This window comes from Mya arenaria, chromosome 12, assembly GCF_026914265.1.
Source record: "Mya arenaria isolate MELC-2E11 chromosome 12, ASM2691426v1".
In the NCBI taxonomy this organism is placed as follows: Eukaryota; Metazoa; Mollusca; class Bivalvia; order Myida; family Myidae; genus Mya; species Mya arenaria.
In genome coordinates this window covers 2,875,610-2,896,238 of record NC_069133.1, presented here as the reverse complement: position 1 = coordinate 2,896,238, position 20,629 = coordinate 2,875,610, and the positions used below count along the sequence as shown (strand labels likewise).

At 33.3% G+C, this 20,629-nt stretch overlaps 1 protein-coding gene across 25 annotated transcripts in view; it reads left to right on the top strand.

Annotated features, from left to right (window-relative positions):
- The window catches only part of LOC128211285 (dopamine receptor 1-like), a 342,707-nt gene that overhangs the window by 210,520 nt on the left and 111,558 nt on the right, over positions 1–20,629 (top strand). For 2 of the 25 annotated variants that reach the window (XM_052915912.1, XM_052915927.1), the window contains one exon: positions 18,976–19,022. The exons of the other annotated variants lie outside the window; for them this stretch is intronic. The gene's annotated coding sequence lies outside the window, so the exon portion shown is untranslated. The remainder of the gene's footprint in view (positions 1–18,975; positions 19,023–20,629) is intronic. 25 annotated transcript variants of the gene reach the window in all.

Below are 20,629 nucleotides of genomic sequence, written 5' to 3'. Positions count from 1 at the left end.
ACATTTTCATATCAAAATGAGACATGGAAAGATGTCATGGCACAAAATCATTTCTCGAAACAAGTCTGCATTTTGAAAATTCAACTTCACCAGTTAACCTACGATTTTAATTTTTGATGTTAATGAAATTGAAGTATAGTTCTTAACCATCTTATTTCGGTCATTTGTCCACAGGAATTATTACCGTAAAATAATATAAATATAACTCTTTAATTTGAACTATTTGACTCACTAAAGAATTATATAAAGAATTTATCTTACTTTTCTTACTTCTTAAGGAACTTTATAATATCTTAGTACCAACGTTAGAGTGTTAATTTCTTATCGAAAGAAACACTAAACAACAAGAATTATGAATTGCCACAATATGTGCTAGCATCAAATAAACTTTATTCAGATAGTTTAATCAGTATTGAAAAGTAGTCCTCGTAATAATATGATTTGTCTAGACGTTGAATCAGATGAGGATATGTATGATTTATAGATATAATCTAAGTTCGTATAACTACTGTTAGCGAAACGAGCGCTTGTCAATCAGTTAACACAGAACGGGTTCACATTGCAACTTAGCACCGAAGAAGAGATCAGGTTTTAGAATACTCAGACGGATTTCCAACACAAACTGAAAGTATCATTTCGTTTTAAGGCTTTTGCATTCCGCGTTCTATCAATCAAAAACGTGACATGCTCATTTATCTTGAGTTTTCTTCAGTCTCGTCGGTCAGTTTGTTTGTTACGTGATACATAAAAATTAAAACGGATCCTCAAGAAATTGCTTGCATTTTACTCAATTTGAGGATTCAAAATCATAGGAATGGTAATTACATTTTTTTACAGACAGCAGAATTTGAAATTTAAATAAGGGCCTTCTTATTTGCATTGAATACATATATTCACGATATCAACTTGGTATTATAATGAAAAGATATATTGTTAAACTTTAACCAAAGATGCCTTTAAAGTTGTTGCCTACATATAGTTAACTGTAAACATGTACTATTTTGAATCAACCACTGTGATTTATAGAATTCACTTTTATCTTTAATTGGCGAATTCTTATCACGAGTAATTTGTATAATATTGAGAAACGTATTTCAAGCGTGATTTGTTAATAAACTGATTTCAAATTGATAGACTCTATTTTCAACCTTTTTAGTTGTGATGGGTATGATAAACACAAAGTTTATACTATTATTTTATATTTTATTTCCATATGTATGCGAAAATCTAAAACTAGCTTTAATCACAACAGATGTTGTTTAAAAAATAGATTTATTGGTGATGTGTAGTTCATATGGGTCTTCGTTACCCTAAAGTGTATCAAGATTCGTTGGTATTTAAAACCGGAACAATCAGCTCCTGCAGCGTTAGGCAGAGTGTGTGTGTTTGCTGGTGTTCACATTTATCTGACCTTTTCATACTTACGATCTCATCTCGGATTTATAAAAAGTTGTTTTCCATAGTTTGGATGTGTGTGTGTAAGCTTTGCTTAGTATCATTTACTGATACCAAGATCATCTCGAAGGTTTCCCCCTAATTGTTTCAATCCGACGATGATGAGTTTGGCACAGGATCAGCTGCGACAATTGATTTGAGCATCATTTCATTTGCATATGACTGATCTGATGAAATTTCGGCATCTTTATACATATAAATGGCGTTGTTTGCAGCATGTCAATCGTTATAGTATTTAATTTGTCGAATGGGAATTTGCATGTTCCAATAAAGTGTCTATGTACTTGAATACTGTCATTGAATTGATAGCTGAACAATAACTTTGAGTGTTTTTCATCGAACAAACATGTACATGATGTATTGAAAATGTTAAGTGTTTATATGCAGTTGACTTAATATGTAAAGACGTGTATATCATATCAACAAGACGCTCTGTTTTGTCAATCACCAGAATTCTTGTATGACTGTTTTTGACTGTTTCCATATAGAAAACCACGTACAAGGCTTTCCGGAATACTTAGTACCTCGTATGTCCCGGCACTTAGCATCAATTGAGTGCCATCGCTTGTCTCTTTAACGTGAAATAATTCCCGTCCGTTCGCTTTAAATGTCTTATTCGACACTATCAGTATATATCACTATATAGTCCCGCTGTTAACAAGAAAATAGTTCTTGTCACGAAAAATGTATCGTCCGATTTCAAAAACGTCTTTATTACATTCCGGACGTGAAGTCATGTATCGACCTCTCTTTACATAAATCATTGATCTACTCCTGAGTACCACTTGTTGCGTCAGTGTAGGCTAAGACTAATATGCTTGTGTCATATATTCGTACGAGTCCACCAACTTTTAACATCCGTACGGTCTCCGAACAGCTTTTCGTCACCTGCCTACGGGCCCCGATCGAAAATTTTGAGGCTACAATAATTAGAAAACCGTATGGACATTGCAGACAAGTGGTGTGGTTTTTGCAAGGGGCTGAAGTGAGTACCACTGTTATCAACAACTATTAAAACAGGTGTCCTTGTGGTGTTCCAAATCCTCACGACCTATATCGGAAGCATTGCGAGCTGCATTTTCACCGAGTCCCCAAATTCTATACGGGCTAAAAAAACAAAACGTGCAAGAGTCAACGATGTATGTACGGACTCCGTACAGTTTTTTCAAAAAATTGAAAGCTCGTACAATGAGTGTGACCGTAATATTATCGAACGAGTTTCCCTGGGAACATCTCATTACTCTGTCACAACTGCATAGTTACATATAGTAACCTTTTTTATTGTATCCCAATTCCATCGCGGAGACTCCATCAGTAATCTTTAGATACTATTGATCATTAATGATAAAGAACTCCTGGTAATACCACTCGATTGTACGAGAAACAAAAAAAAATATCTTGTGCGGTTTATTTATGCTGCCACATGTTTACAGAAGGATTTATTTTTCGCAAAAAGCTAATGGTATAGCTTGAATAAGAAAGAGAATTACCGAATATTAATACAAAAGAAACAAAAATGATGTCTGTGCTATATGTTCATTCCAGTGTCAGTCGGAACATTTATCAAAAACTGTGGGACAGCTGATAAACAGATTGTCTACTTTTTAAATATTATGATGTGATGAAGGATATTTCTGGAATATTTCAAACCTGTAAAATACGACGTGATGTTTAGTGAGTAAATTATATGATTTGTCAATATCTTAGGGAATTTTTTTAAATTTATTCTTGGAAAATGAACTTCGGTATGGGCATTGAATGCATTTCTTTTATCCATTTTATTTCATTCTAGTGGTTTATCTTTCATGTGTCACAATTATAGGTAATTCAATGTTTCACATACTTTTACCATCAAAATAATTTTGAAATAAGTTTAAAGGAAACACTGTTACAAGAAAAATACAGAGGCATGTCCAGTAGCTGCAACATTAACTATATACCTGCTTTGACATATAATGTTTAAGGCCTAACAGTCACTTAGCACGAGGCATACAACGTCTCAATACAATAAATAAAAAAACGTATCCTTTGAAATATCTGTTTATTTCGCTGAAAACCTTTAAAAATTGTCTGAAAGTATATTTTATACAGAAAAAGTTGTCAAATACCTTAACCGAAATGTAATTAAAATAACGAAGACACTTGTTTCGTAATTGTTATTGAAATGATGACTTGATTTATACTGTCAAAAACCAGGAATGAACTTCAACAACTTTTTGAGCATTTAAAAGCAGTTTTATATTTGATACACACATATAATCTTGTTTATCTGCTACCGACAGATGCCATCGCGTTGAAACACCGTTCGTGTGCAAATTCCTTTATGGGCTGCTACAAGTATATATTATTAAGTGCATGTTGCAAAGGACAGTCTTATAGCAAGAATTAATACTGCTGGTCCAAGCCATATGGCAAAAACATAAACAAAGGCTCTGTTTTAAAGCACAAGCCTTAAGTATAAAAGACATAATTGACGGCTACATAAGGCAGTGGTCTTTCTTGTTCAGTTCAGGGGTCGCAGCCTCGGTTCCCCTCCGCACCCTTAATCAAATTTAAAATATTTTTTCCGGGAAGGACGCTTTATGGAGATTGCTGACACTGGTGCTCATGAAAGAACTAGGGCTGACCTAACCAGGGTTAGATTCTGTATGGACACTTTGAACCATGAATCTAATGTGACTAACAAACTTATCGGAGCATTCGCCGAATAGGCGTGGTCCGTGTGCGAAAATAAATCAACTCAAAACAAAGAAGATACACTTAATGTGACACATACATCCTACAAAACATGAAATACATACCATGCATGTATCAATAGTAAAACAAGTTGCAGTTACCACCTACGAATGGTAAACAGTAATTTACATGCTATTGTTTTCGAGTAGACTATGTATGCAAGATTATTATAGTCGGCGCAACTGATATCTGATAGTAATTCAAGAATAAATATTTTAAAATAGAAAGAAATACTCCAAACATGTCCTTTAGTTAAAAGTTAGTTTTTAAGCATTTTCTTTTGTTTCGCAAATTGTCGTTTAGAGTTTTCAATCTCTCGATTCTGTTTCTATTTGTTTACAAAATATAAAATCAAACTTTATGTACAATGTTTGTACAGCCTTCAAATTGATACCTTTATTCCACCATATAGTAAGCAAAGTATGATGATGAGTTGGTGTAATAAGTAAAGAGTGCATCGGTATACTATTGTATATGTAAAAGAATATGCTTAAAAAATGACATTTCTGGTACCTTGCATTATTTCGTATTCAGACTGGAAACTGTTATTATAGTTGCTTTACATTTTGTCGATACATTTATGAGCTGCTTTATTTCCCTTCTGTGTTAAAACACAATCTGTGCAGAGGTAAGGGAGCGTCTCGCCAGTTCAAAAGAGTATTGTCAGTTCTTCAGAATTACAAAAGCGTGTCTTTAGTTCAATAAACAGTCTTACTGCTGTCAACATCTTGTTCGAATTATACGGCTCCCTCGTGTTTACCGCGCGTTTGTTACTTATAAGCTGTCAATTGTTTTCTATGTGGGGTGCCCATGGTATTTATATCGCAGAAGTAGGAATGGCAAGGTGTCACCATAAACATTATTTTCGACTGATTTGGTAAATAAAAGAACTTGATTTGACATTGCTAAATACTTTCTTGTGATAAACTGACGTTGGAACATTTCCTTTTCACTCGAATCAGCTATATCTTAGCTGTTTTTCCGATATAGCACGAACATTGAGATAGAGGCAATCTTAAATGAAGAGTGTAAGTAATGTGCTTATTTATATGTACCATTAACAATATTCGAGTATTCACATATATTATAGCCAGTAACTGTCTCAAACAAGCCACTGCCTGTTTAAAGTCACTTAAAAGGGAAAATAAACGCATATAGAACCTAGAATCGGACGCACAGCTAGCTGTCAACACGGATTCTGATGTAAGCTAACAAGAGTCAAAGAACAAAGCATGTCCACTAGCTACATTTAGGGTAAGTCTTAATTATCTTTTATATCGACGAACACTGTCGAGATATAAGGTAAAATAGATCAAAAACTTTTGGACAGAGACAATTCTGAAGTAGCATAAGTTAGCCATAATTATGCTAAAACGTGGAATGGATTTGTTTGATTGAATGCAGAATCATGTAATTTCGTTAATAAAATGTGTGTGTGCTCTGAATATGTTTGCCAATTTGAGTCGACTTTGCAGCATTTGATTATAAATATGCACGTGAATTTCGGATAAATTTTCTTCAGTCAATAATTTAAAATTACCTCAATATTCTTTGCGCGACCCTTTTTCTTTTTTTCCAACCAATTTTGTTTGTTACTCTGCTGTATTCCTTCATTATGCAATAATGTATTATTACATCTGCGACGTTGGCTGATTAACGCAGTATTTTAAAGATGTGTATCGTATCACCTTTCACGGCTGACATTGGAATACTTGAAGACTCGATTACAACCGACTAAGAAAAACAAAATTACCAATGTTCAAAATCCGACAAGAATTGATTAAAATTGAAGGAAACTATTATCCGCAACTAAATGCTATTGATGTTTTGAATTTAATACGTTTAATGCAAATCTGAGTCCAGCAAACATTTTATTTTACTAAAAGACCGTAAATCTCTAGGAAGGAAGCACGAGGTTAAGTTCTCATTTATTGATATGTAATTAAAGTATTTCCTATTCTTTTTAATGTTTTGACAATGAACGTTATTGTGTATTTAGAATGTTTAACATAATTACAATATATCTAAATTGTTCCTTATTCCTATACTGAATAAGATATGTTATACTAAGAATAAATTGCTGTTTGAAAAAATGTCTGCAATAGAAGTTGATTTTCTCTAAAACACTTCTAATCGAAATTGAAGGTTTCCTGTTCATGTCGTACTACTGTTATCCTAAACGTTCAGGTTACCGGATATCCTGTCTCAGTTGACACATTCGATCTAGGGAACTCTAATTGTGTCGCTTATCGCTGAAGTAGAGGGTTTAGTACTATGACTGATAAACCTTGGCCTCTTTATTGCAGACATGTTATGATTACAATCAAAATGTGTAGGACAAATACAGTCATGTTTCTCTTGCAGTTACTAAATCAACCTAATATATTTCTTGCAGTTGAAAAACGCGAACTATAGGCATGTTGATATGGATTTGTTTTCAAAACCAGTGTTGGTATGACATTTATATTTTCTTACATTAGATTTGCTTATTTATACTTATTAATCGAAATAGTATACATCTTAATATTACAGCGTAATATATATATTTGTATCATTTCAAACAGGGATAGGAATTTCATATTAACATTTGTGAAGTGAATTTTAAAACATACAAATTCATAAAATCTTAATTAGGGTCAGTCAATTACTTTTACATTCCTATAAACTTCTGTTTGATAAACAGTTCTTATAGAGATGACGTACCATAACTAAAATACTGATGGATGTTACTAAATGTCACACAGACTTTCCATGAATTTTGCTACCGAAATCAAATCTGACTGCTTTTTTAGATGTGTTTGCTTTTAATAAGTTTCATAACGAATATGTATTCTTATTAAACACGTTAAACACAGACTATGTTGGTATATAAAGTATAAAACACTTCGTTTAGACCATGCACTATGTTGTGCAGTACTTATAGCATCTAGTCTGTCTACAGACATCGAAACACTACAGCCAATTTCACGGGCCATGAACTTATAGTAATAGGAACACAAACTATGTCTAAACTCATTCGCATAAAAATACAAATGGTTCTTGACGCATCATTTTGTATTTAATACATTGTGATCGTATATTTTCTCAGGACTAACAATATCCTTTTTCATTGTGTCGAAATTGACGTAGAAAACGCACTTTTGTACATGTAAAAAAAACGACTGCCACGTTGTCTTTGACGTCATTACGTGTTATAAATTAAGATCATTATATAATAAAAATTCCGCTAAAATTAGTGTTTTTTACGAATCTTTGTTTCCATTCTAAAACGTATTGTATGGTCATATATTTTAGAACAATCCGCAGAATGTAGAATAAATAAAAATGGGCGCGTTGTTTCACGTGACTCATCTGGCATGGGATGTACCAAATGTATTTTCCGACCGGAATGTCAACACATAAGTAAAAAATAATAACTTATAGTGCATTTATTGTTTGATCGGTCTACAAACGAGTCCGCTTTTGGAAATAATTCTTCGAATAATATTTTGTTTTACATATCTTACACTTTATGATTTTCGAACATTTGCAAAGAATATTGTAAACATGTCTTAAATAAAGATAGAGAAGCTAAATGTGTTGTATAACGTGGTTCAGTGTGGCAATTTAAACTGTTATGATTTGTACAATTATTTTGTCTTAAATGTTAGCAAGTAGAACTCTTCGACGGTTTGAAATAAAAAAAGCACGCCATTTATCAAATTTTGCGGAAGTCTAATGCTTAGCTTGTATGCAGTTGTTAACACGTCATACACAAAAATTACCAAGAACAAAACAATTACTCACGCAGATAAAGAACAGATATAAACATGTTTGCATATAAAACATGTCATTAATCAACAATTGTGGAAGTCCCACGCTTAGCTAGTTAAAAGCGTATATTGTTGTAATCAATTCATACACAGAACTAACGAAGAAAAATACAATTACTCACGCAGAACAGACATACTGATTGTTTACTATCCACGACGAATCGCCTAATAAAGGACAATTGCCGATATAAAAGTATTATTGAGCGCTTGTCTGAACAATAAAAAAGCGATTATCCATTGTATATATTAAGTGACACGATGTCTGTTCGAGATCGCCTTATCTGCGTCGGGTTTAGGCTGCCGCGGGAACAGTACTGCTTGAATAATGTAAAATAGGAGCACAGTGACAAAGTGCGGCATTGTCCTTGAAGGAATGATACTTAAAAATGTCACATAAAGGGCACTCTAACACAAAGTAGCGTGGTACGTGACCGAGATCTTTGAACACTGGGAAACTTATCCAATAGACGAACATAACATCAACGTATGATAAATAGCAAAATGCATATATACACGGAAAGTTGGTTTGTACCTCCAACGCCAATATTCATAAAGGCTGAGAACGTTTTTGATGTGTATTATACGTTGATTTCAAAATGCAATATATAACTGAACTCGAAGCCACTGAACAGGCCAAAATGAGAATTACAATCAAGTCGAGATTAAGAACTCGTAAGACCAACCACACAAACTGTTCATTTGGTATGGTAAAATAGCCTTGTGCCGGTAAATGTTTTCTCTGCATATTCCTTTATATTTTGGGAATGATAAATCAACAAACATGTATACTTTTTGTTAACTGTTCTGCATTACATTTTAATGGCAATATCCGGTCGATGAATTGCTAATGCAGTAAATATTTTGACAGCACATTAATTAATATGATGTATGTTTTGATCGCTGTAGAAAATAAAAAGTGTCATGAAATGATTTCTCTCATTTAATATATTTTGTTAAAACTTTACAAATCTCTTTAATCGAAGAACGATACTCTCAGTCAACCTTCACACAGAGGTTACTTCCCTTCCTCGTATTATAAGCACGGCAACCACAAATGTTAGGTGATTATTTCCCTAATCACGTGATGCCATTCAAAAATTTAAAACGTATCTTCCATCAAAATCAAATTTACACCTTTATTTAATTGAAATTTATATAAACTAATGCATAAATACGTGTAAAAATCTATTCCGTAAACAAAAGCCTGATATAGTTGATATGTGCTGCAATGATTCCTCTATTCGCATAGTCAGCTTATGCATAGAGATTGAATCTCGGTGTGTTTTGCGCGTTAAAATTGCAGACTAAGTGTCTAAATAGTTGTCTCAAGGGTATTGACAACGTATGCATGACAGCGTCAAGAAACATGAAAACATGAACAGTGCCTTAAGTGTCTGCATAATCTAATATGTGTTTGCTCTGAATCCCCAGCTTAGAACCAACTGTTTTAATAAAGACATACTAAGTAACAATGAGCAATATACATACATTTGGGCTATAAACAAAATCAAAGTATACAATTTTGCTACAGAGCTTCCTGCTGCATTACTACATTTATTAGGCAGTAATGTAGTACGAATAAGAATATATTATTATGGCAATATTACCACTCACATTGTTGTTGTCAACAATGCAATTATTTATTTCATGCTACGGTTCTCCTGTTAAATCACACATTATTTATGTAGTTAATGAAGTGATCATTTTTTAGCATGGTGCCGTCGAATTTCTTACCTGGACTTTAATGGAGGAGAAAATGATAAATTTGATATTTATCACACTGTTTGCAAATAGAAAGTTTGGTTACAAACACAAACACTTTGGTCTGAGAACATTAGCCATGATGAGATATGTCAGTATTCTGAAAATATTAACTATGACCAATAAAACGGCACTTTGGACGCGTTTTCGATTAGTCTTAACACCATGGAATAAGTCCGTCATATTTTCTGCTTCTGTGATTTTTCTCGTTCTGTCCGGAAAACTGCGCCTGATACTGATTGTGTTGTATTATGAAATGCGACAATATGTGCTGGCACGAAATAAGCTTCATTTATAGTAAAGGCATTATAGAGAAGTAGTTCTCGTAAAAATATGATTTGTCCAGACGTAGAATTAGATGAGGTGTTCTATAATCTATAGATATAAACTAATTTCGTGAAAGATATTGTTATGGAAATGCGTGCTTGCCAATCCGTTAAAACAGAGCGCATTTACAATTCAACAACTTAGCACCGAAGACGAGGTCATGTTGCAGAATAGTCGGACGGATTTCTCAGACGTTTGCAATTAATCATAACTGTTGCATGCTCATATACCTTGATTTTTTTCAGTCTCGCTTGTCAGTTTAATTTCAGCTAGTTTGTCACGTTATACTAATATGCACAATGTGATTTTTATGTTCACAGAAAATGCAATGGATCTTCAAGCAATTGTTTGATTTTGATTAATACAAAAAATATTCAAAAGTATTGAAACGGCTTATTATTTCTGATTACAGTAGTAAGTGGAACTCGATGCTTAATTTGGGCTTTCTTATTTGCATTTAATATACAAAATGTTACGATACCAACCTTGTATTGTAAAAAAGGAGATCTTGTTTTATATTTTACTTTAACCAAACGAACACCGTGCAATTTTGCAAAATTTATGAAAACCTTCTCGTACGGAGCTCGTAGCGTTAATGTGACCGGTTTACTAGCGGAATAATTTCGTTGTTCCGTACCAACTGCATAGTTACCGGTCGTATATTTCTTTTTATCCCAATTCCACCCTGGAGACTCCATCAATAAGCTATGAATTATATTGATTGATTAAAGATAAAGAACTCCTGGTAATACCACTTGATTTTACGGAAAACAAAAACTATCGTTCGCGGTTTATTGAATGATGCCACATGTGTACAGAAGGATTTATTTTATGCAATAAAGCTCATGGTTAAGCTTAAATATAGAAAAAAGATTACCAAACATTAATAAAAAGGAAGCACAAAATATGTCTGTGCCATATGTTCATTCCAGTGTCAGCCGGAACGATTTTCAAAAGCAGTAGGACGGCTAATAAACAATTTGTATGTGTTCAAAAATAGAATAATGTGATGAAGGATAATGCTGGAATATTGAAATTCTAAATTTCAATGATTGTTTTAAAGGATGCCGTGCTGATAAGTGAGTGAATTATTTTATTTGTCAATGTCTTGAAGAAAAAAATATGATTAAAATATTTATAAAGACATTTGGAATGTACCTCTTTTTTAATTCATAAGGTTTATCTGGTATGTGCTACACTAATATGTATGTCCAATATTTCACATATGTTTTGCATGCATGAACACCATCAATCTCAAAACTAGATGTAAGGTTTCACTGTTACAATGGAGGGTAAGGAAATAGGGTCAGCGAAAAGGTATACGGCTCAATGACTTACAGATATTGAACCTGAGGCACACAGCATCACAATTCAAATAAACAAAGATGACTCAGACTTTGAAAAGATAGAATATTTCGTTGAAAAGTTCGGTTGTTTGTTTTTCAAGAGAAGCCCATTCTAATAACCCAGTTTGAATATAACATACGAAAACGCAAGACGCCTTAAAACGAACAAAACAAGTGTCTTTAAACTGTCATGATATTTTAGTTTCAGTAATTGAAAATTTGTTTCAAGACATTTCAACAACAAAAAAACATAAGAAAATTAAAAAGCATTCAAATATTTAGTACATACACTGGTGTATCTGTAAGCGACATAATGTTTTCGCGTTCATTCATCTATTTCTTATGTGTACATTTATTGATGAACTGCTTGAAGAGAAAATTAAAAAAAGCATGTTGAAAATTATGTGCAGATTTATACACAGGGATGTTGTAAACGCAGTATACTAAGAAAATGAAATTTAAACTTAAGAAAACATAAGTAATGCATACAGTGCTACGTTGGCTAATACAATTGTTTCTTGAAATATATGTTTCTGTTCTTGACATATTAAAATCACGTTTGTAAGAAATAGTGTAACAGTACTCCGATCATCTTTATCATTAAGCTGGCAACAGGATTGTGGCAACATTTTGCCACTGGCTTACAATAAAACTATTAAGATAGTTGGGGTCAACATGATAAAATGATAAAACATCCCTTAAGCTTCACCTAAATAAGACAGTGGAAATCATTTATAGTGTTGGATTCACCACTCATATTGTAAATTTACATTTAACTGACCGTTCCAAGGTGGTACCTTGATGAACACACCTAGATTTTTACATAATATATAATTATGCACTATGCTGTTTGTGGAGTTTTGTGCTGTTGTTCCATGTTTATTGTTTGTATGTTTTTTTTTGTTTTTGTGAACTATGTTTTTTGCGTTCACCATGTGCCATTAAACGGAGTTTGTGTTTAAACGTTTGCCTACTGAACATTTTTGTATTTTTTCATATAAATATAGAATGGAAAGCATAACAGGCACAGTATGTGTATTAGAGTTAACTTGTCGGCGCATCTAAATTATATCTGATGCGATTTCCCTCAAACGAATAATTCATTTATAATGAGAAATTTATGCGACAGATGTCGCTGGATTTAAAATAAACATCCTTAAGCATGTTCTCTTGTTTAACGCACAGTCGTTTAAAATGTCTCGATGACGACAACTATTAAAAGTATTTGCAATTCCATTTGGTATGATAGATATATTCTTGAACTCCTTCAATCCACGTCTGTGTGAACATATCATCGGTAAAGAGGTAAGTCAGCAATCTGTGAGTTGCTTCATATTTCCAGTTATTAATATTTACAAAAACATATCTTATGTTGACATGCATAACCATGCTTACTGCTGTGAACAGCTTGTAAGATATAAATGGCTCCCGCGCGAGTGTAACCAATTAGCTTTCAATTAGTTTCGTCGCGGGTTGCCCATATATTATGTTCTTAGGAGCAGGAAAATGTCACCATGTTTATTCTCTTCAACTGCTTTGATCAATTATGTGATGTGGGCGATGTTGATATGACATTGCTACATACGAGTATGTGATAAACTAGCTTTAGTAATTCTTTCAACGACAGTGTTCATTCGAATGAACTGCAAAATAACTGTACTCGGGTTCAGTGCCACATTTTCTATCGGCGCAATGAATCATGAATATTGTCATCTGTGTGCGGGGTTGCCTGTGAGTCGGTAACACATTTTCTATCGGCTCAATCGAACATGAATATTGTCATTTGTGTGCGGGGTGACTGTGGGTCAGTACCACATTTTCTATTAGCGCAATCAAACATGGATATTGTCAGTTTTGTGCGGGGTTGCCTCAAGTTCATTACGATATTTCCTATCGGCGTTATCAAACATGAATAGCATCAGTTTTGCGGAATTGCATGTGGTTAAGTACCAATTTTTCTATTGCTCCAATTCCTCCAAAACATTATTTATACAATTGGCTGCAATATGTCCTTGTATTTATGCATCTAATAATTTCAATGCAAATTTGATTCAAGCAAGCACTTTTTTTTCGAAATAACTGGAAATTTCCAAGAAGGAAACACGCGGTTCACATTTATTGATAGGGTGAACAAATATTTTATTGTACTTTGAAGTGTTCTCACAATGAGCCATTGTGTGTCATCAGAATGTTCAACATTATTACAATAGATCTTAAATGTTCCTTCTTGTATACAGAATTCGATATGTTATTCTAAGATGAATTTACTGTTGAAAAGGCAATTATTTTCATGTAATCATAGTTGACATTCTTTAAAACATCTCAATTGTGAGTCATTTTAATCGAAGTTGAAGATTTCCTGTTTTGTCGTACTATTTCTGTCCTGAACGTTCAGGTTACCGGATATCCTGTCTCAGTTGAAACATTGTATCCAGAGAACTCGTATTGTGTCGCTTATCACTGAAATAGAGGGTTTAATACTGTGACTGATAAACCATGGCCTCTTTATTGCAGACATTTATAGGATTCCAATCAAATAGCCTAGGAAAAATGCAGTCATGTTTCTCTTGCAGCAACGTAGTTGACTTCCTTTTAAGGAACTGATGTATTTTTTGCTACTGACGATGTAAATAAGAGCAGTTTATACATGAAGGCATGTTTAACTGGACATGTTTTTCCATACAGTGTTAGGCAATTTTAACTAGTCTCAGTCAATCACTTTCAGCATTTCAAAATAGATGTCGCACAGATTGATGTTTTTAAATGTCATCGGGTATTTATTCACTGACTTCCTAAGAATAATGTTATTGGAATCAACGATCGTTTTGTTATTCTTAGGTTTGTTTGTTATAAATATGTTTTATTACGATTCATTGTTCTATATCATAAAATGGTAATGGCAGGCTTAGTCTGGTTTCTTATTATAAAATATTTCACTCAGAAAAACCATGATGTTGAACAGTACTTATATCATTTCGTCTGAGGCCAACTGTCATCGAATCACTAAAGCCGGTTTTACTGGCACTAAATGAAGTGTAATATAATTTTATCAATAAGAAAACAAAGCAATAACTCACTCGCATATATCATTAACTTGTTTTTTGGACGCATCATTTTATATTTAATACTTTGTATTTGTTCGTATATTTTATTCAGGACTAACACTATCTTCATGTTTCGGTTCGAATAGAAAAAAACAACCGGATACCACCCTAAGAGCCCGAGGGTCGAATGATTTGTGACAAAATTCTCGCATTTTGTAAATTTTACAAAAAATCGCGTGCAACGTTCTTTAATGACATCATGACGCATAATAATTTTAGATCATTGTTGTCATCAAAACGTGTTATCACAATTGATTTGTTTTCATCTTTAATGCAAAGTCATAATTCAATATTCTATTGCGCATTATCAAAATGACATAATGTCTTTTTAATAGACCATAGTTAAATGTATGAAACAATGTGGCGCATATTTAATAACAGTCATTTTGCGTCCATGTTTTTTTAACAAGTAAGTTCCTGTTCACAAGTTTATGTTTCAGATAAATAGGTAAATAAACGTACACTTAGATTTCGATTCACGAAAAACTCTACACATTTAGTACATTAAACAACATTCAGTCAATAGGAATAGAAATACCCGGTAGCTCGAATATTACATTCATTGTATGAAAAAAAGCTATTTAAAAAACTTTTGTTGTTAGATAGGTATATTCACATTTGGGTATGCATTCCGAGGGTAACTGCAACGAACAAAACATGCAAGACATACAGAAATTGTGGTAAACAGCAGGGAATATCCTCAGATCTTGTTGCGATACATCTTATTTGCAGACAGATTTGCATAACGAAAGAGGTTTGAATTAATTGTACTCTATGGATGGAAGTTTATATATGAAGGGGGATGGGACGTATTAACGAGTCTTGCAAGTCGATCACTTTCAGAACTCTTACCTTACATTTTAAGTTATGGTTAAAAATGTTTCCTATTTCTGTTTTGGGTAATTCGAATAATTAATCGAGTAAATACGATATAAACTCAAAACCACAGAACGTGACTGGATTGTTTTCTAAGCAATTAACGTCTCAGTTGTCTACATTTTAACCAGTGGTGGCTATGAATTTGCCACTGTAATTAACTCTGTCAACGAAACATTGATGCGTGCCATCTTTGAGTTGAGTAATTTAATTCCGATTACTGTCAGGTTAAGTTTATTTAATGTTTCTGGGAATTCAAAGCACATGTGAAATTCGCCGATAACATAAATGTCATGATAAACAGGAAACGCGGCAATACTGATTTACACATAATGTCAAATATTTCTGTATGTGGGACGAAATACGCTGCACATAACATTTACATTCCTGTTAGGCTTGATACACTCCCCCCGCAAGTTTTCTTATTACAATGTTTACATACAGTTGATGAGTACTTGAAATTCCTTCATCAGTTTTATTGTTAGTTGTCGCCTATTGTTCATTGATGTCAATTTGATGTTTATGTATGATTGTTCAATTTAATTTATCACTGATAGATGTTTAGACAGATGTGAGGCTATGGATACATTGACTAGTTAAATCCAATGTAGACCCGTGTTCAATTTAACGAGTTTCATTGAACGTTTCAAAGCGCGAATCCAATCGTATATCATCCAACCACGATGATGCGTGTGTTGCTTGTTAGAGGCGTGTGCGTCTGTGAATAAGGCAGGAAACACAAAATGGCGTATTGCCGTTCTGTCGAATTCTTTACAAAATATCTTCTGTTTGACAGACACGTTTTCATATCAAAATGAGACATGGAAAGATGTCATGGCACAAAATAATTTCTCGAAACAAGCCTGCATTTTTAAAATTCAACTTTACCAGTTAACTTACGATTTCAATTTTTGATGTTAATGAAATTGAAGTATAGTTCTTAACCATCTTATTTTGGTCATTTTTCCACAGGAATTATTACCGTAAAATCTATACATAACCCTTTAATTTGAACTATTTGACTCACTAATGAATATTATAAAGAATTTATCTTACTTATCTTACTTCTTTAGGAACTTTATAATATCTTGGTACCAACGTTAGAGTGTTAAATTCGTATCGAAAGAAACACTAATCAACAAGAATCGCTTAAATATAATAATAATGAAATGATAATAATAATAATAATAATAATAATAATAATAATAATAATAATAATAATAATAATATCAATATTCATAATTATAATTATGATGATGGTGATGATGATGAGGATGAGGATGAGGATGATGATAATGATGAAGATGGCATCATTGTAAAACTATAAAAATAACATATTTACAATGTGGCATTCTATTAACAGAAACATATCATGATCATCATGCATTTCTTACGGTATTTTCCGAAGGAAGTGTATCTGAAATGTGCTCATAACATGCCAGGCCATAGTATAATACCATTCCTCTACACAATCCTGTCATATGCATTAATTGTTCTGACCTTGAGTGCCCGCATATTGAACTAGCATAGATCTGAAAGGGTCCACGAAGATGACCGATCAAAATCTACAATTTTGTTAAATGTTTGGCCTATTTTTATAACCACTTTCCCTCCGATGGTTCTGTCTGGAAGTCCATAATTATAGAACGACGTTACGTGTAGAATTGCATGGTTGGGTAACTGTATTTGCAAGTCTAGTCACATTTCTCAGTTTATATCCCAATCCGTCTTCGCAGTGTCCATAAATAAACCATAAAAAAATATTGCGGTATTAAAGATGCACAGCAACACACACGGATCATCACATAAGCGCATGATAAACAAAACAAATCATTCCCGGTGCATTGTATGTTGGCACATGTTGAATTATGTTTGTTATGCAATAAAGCTGATGGCATGGCTAAATATAGAAAGAAGCATCCCAAACATTTCTACAAACGAAACAAAAACAAAGTATGTTCCATATGTTAATTCCAGTGTCAGGCAGAATATTTTCCAAACAAAATGTGTAGCAGCTGATAAATTGTTTGTATGTCGGGGCCGGTAGACAAAACATTTAGGGTAAAACTGCTTACAGGAGCACTATTTAATAGGTAACACAGACTTAAAGAGTGACACACAGCGCCACCACAATACAAGAATTAAAGAAAGGATAACACTTATTTATTTATAAATAAGGGGTAAACGTGATCATAGTTTAATTGGGAAAAAAAGTTGGTATGAAACACACATCTAAAAAGTTTTTATTTGAAAGTGCGTGGAACTATATTTGATAAATAAAGCCACCATCTGAGTGATAAACATGGAATATTTGAACAGACCGCTGGTCTTAAAACGTTCACGGTATCTCAGTTAAGGCATCTGACAACATTTCTGTTTAAAAACACAGTGTAAATATTTCAATAGTTTTAATAGCTGAAACAATCCACGTCTGTGTGAACACGCACTCTCACATGAGGTAAGTGAGTTTTTTGGTAGTTCCTTAGACTAGATCCTGTAATGTATAATTGCTTATAATATATGTTGCTGACATGCATACACGTGCGAACTGCTGTCACTAGTTGGTAGATATAAACGGCTCTGTCACTTTTTATTGCATGCATGTAACTAATTAGCTGTCAATTAGCTTCGTCGCGGGGTGCCCTTTATTCTTATTTCGTAGAAAAGAGAGGTAGGAGTGACAATATGTCGCCATGTACATTCTCTTCCACAGCTTCTATCAATTCTGTAAAACGGAGTGCATGATTTGACATTGATATAGACGTTTCTGTCATAAACTGGCTTTAAAATTGATAACAAACAGCAGTGTTCATTCGAATCTCAGCTGTTACCTAGGTCCAACATTTCGATTTACGAGCTCTTACATGGACACTGTTGGTACTGCGCGAGGTGGCATCTGCTGTAAGCAATATATGAGTGTTTTCTTATATGGCAGTACAACTGTGAGCCTATCCTACCCACAATGGTGTTTAAAAAGCCACTGTGTGTTAGTTATCAAAAGGGAAATAGTAAATGTATAATTAAATGTTTGGGCTAAACTTTATTATGAATAAGTATCCTTGCACGTATGGAATGAATTGTATGATTGTTTGTAATTTAAAGTTAATTAAGAGGTGAGTTTGCGAGTACCATTTTATAATTCTGACCTTATCATTTTGAAAGGTTAATATTCAAATAAAGATTCATTCCTGTATGGATATAAATTATATGAAAAACATGTGGAATACACTAAATATGGAGTTATATAATTACCATGCTCTTAACTGTAAGCCTCATTTTGGGATACATAAGTCCACTACTAAGATATTTTCCTTTTTTTAACATCACTTTTAACTATGTTCTTTGATAATGGAATACATATAATTCTGGAAATAACTTAGTTATTTTGAAGTAATTTTGTATGCATCCGTTTTATATTTGTCTTCCAAATTGTATTTGATATTTGGTAGTATTTCTTTATTTTCTATAGTTCAAGCTTACATCAGCAAACTTTGCTTAAATACAAAATATTTTGAAGAGTCTGTATCTTATCACTTTTCAATGATTTATTAATTCAAGGTTATGGCTATTACGTCTGGCTTGGATAAGAAACTAGACAAACTCAGGTAAGTATTGATATATTCTCACGGATATTTACTAACCACTGTAAAAATGTCATTGAATTTGTGAATTTAATGCTTTCAATGCAATCTGATTCCAGCAAGCACTTTCTTTTACGGAATGGGTACTTAGGTCGACCGTAAATCTCTACGAAAGAAGCGCTCGGTAACGTAAACATTTATTGATAGGGTAACAAACGCATTTATTGTGTCTGCCGCCATAAGTTCACTTACAGTTCTTGCATAATTATCTACATACATTCAGGAAATTCACATTAACATCCGTATAATGGGTTTGACGCCAAATATGTAATCTGCATGGAATTTTAACTAGTCTTAACGAAAGTCAATTATTATCAGTATCCCTGTAAAACGATTCTTATAAATGACGCACCAACACAAAATTCCCAAAGGATATTAAAAATGTTTTCGGATATTTCTTAGCGCATCCTACAGAAAATTCGGTATTTGAATCAAAGATGGGTTTTCTTTGATGTTTTTTGGTAATTTTATGTTTTATTACGCTTATATAACCGACTGCATAATTATGCTTAATCGTATATGTTTATCATTCATAAATTTGTACATTGATAACTTGTGTGGTCTGTTGTCATTGAACATCAAAACACTAACGCCGACTTCACGGCCTCTGCATGACGTGTCAAATCAAAGCGCGAATGCGCTGAAAGACTGCCTGCTTGCAAGTGTGTGGTGTTGCGAAAATTATTTGAAGAATGATTATAGGTGAAGGGACTTAAATATATTTCATAATTTAAAAGTGTCTAGGAATTAGACATGGCGTCTGGTGTCATTTGGTCAATGAATGAAAAAAGTCGCTTTCGTCACTCTTCCACATGTATTAAAGGTTACAATTCAAGCCCTTTTCACTCCTTTTAACGATCTGTTGGTGCTTTGATCATAAATCAATACAAAAACAGAGTGCCATGCATCAGATATGTCTTTTCCTGTTTCGAACCTACGCGCTATGTTTAAAATATATGTTATCAACTAGAGCAAAGAAATTCATTGTAAACACATCATCGGTGTGTAAACGAAACGACTTTCAAAATGCAGAGTTTATCATAAGATGTACGTATCTATGTATAAATATTGCAGTTCTACATGATTTTTTCACTTGGCATGTATTACAGGTTTAATCAGAAATGCTTTGTGTAGCCAATCCGTTGTTTGTAATGAAATCAGGGCAAGGCTAAAAACATTGGTTTGGTAAGGGTTACACCCTTTTCAAAAAAAGGTAGGGTAGGTAGGCGTTTTTTGTTTGTTTACGGTTTTAAATAAGAACAATATTTTCATCAATGAAAAATGGTGTTAGGGTAATCGTCTATATAAAGCCTGAAAGGTTTTAAGCTTCATATTAAAACACACACTTATTTATTTTTTCCAACAACTGACTAGAAAAACGCTAGGATCGGCTCCTTTTTGTAGGTAGGGTCGGGTAACCAGATAAAAAATGTATTTTTAAGGCTCTGAAGTGTGTTAATATAAATTGAAAAAAAGTATAAGAAATATAGCACGAATTCTCGAGAACGAGGCATTTTTAATAAAAATAAACTTCGTCATTTTATTACTAAAAATGACCTTTCTTTCAAAAC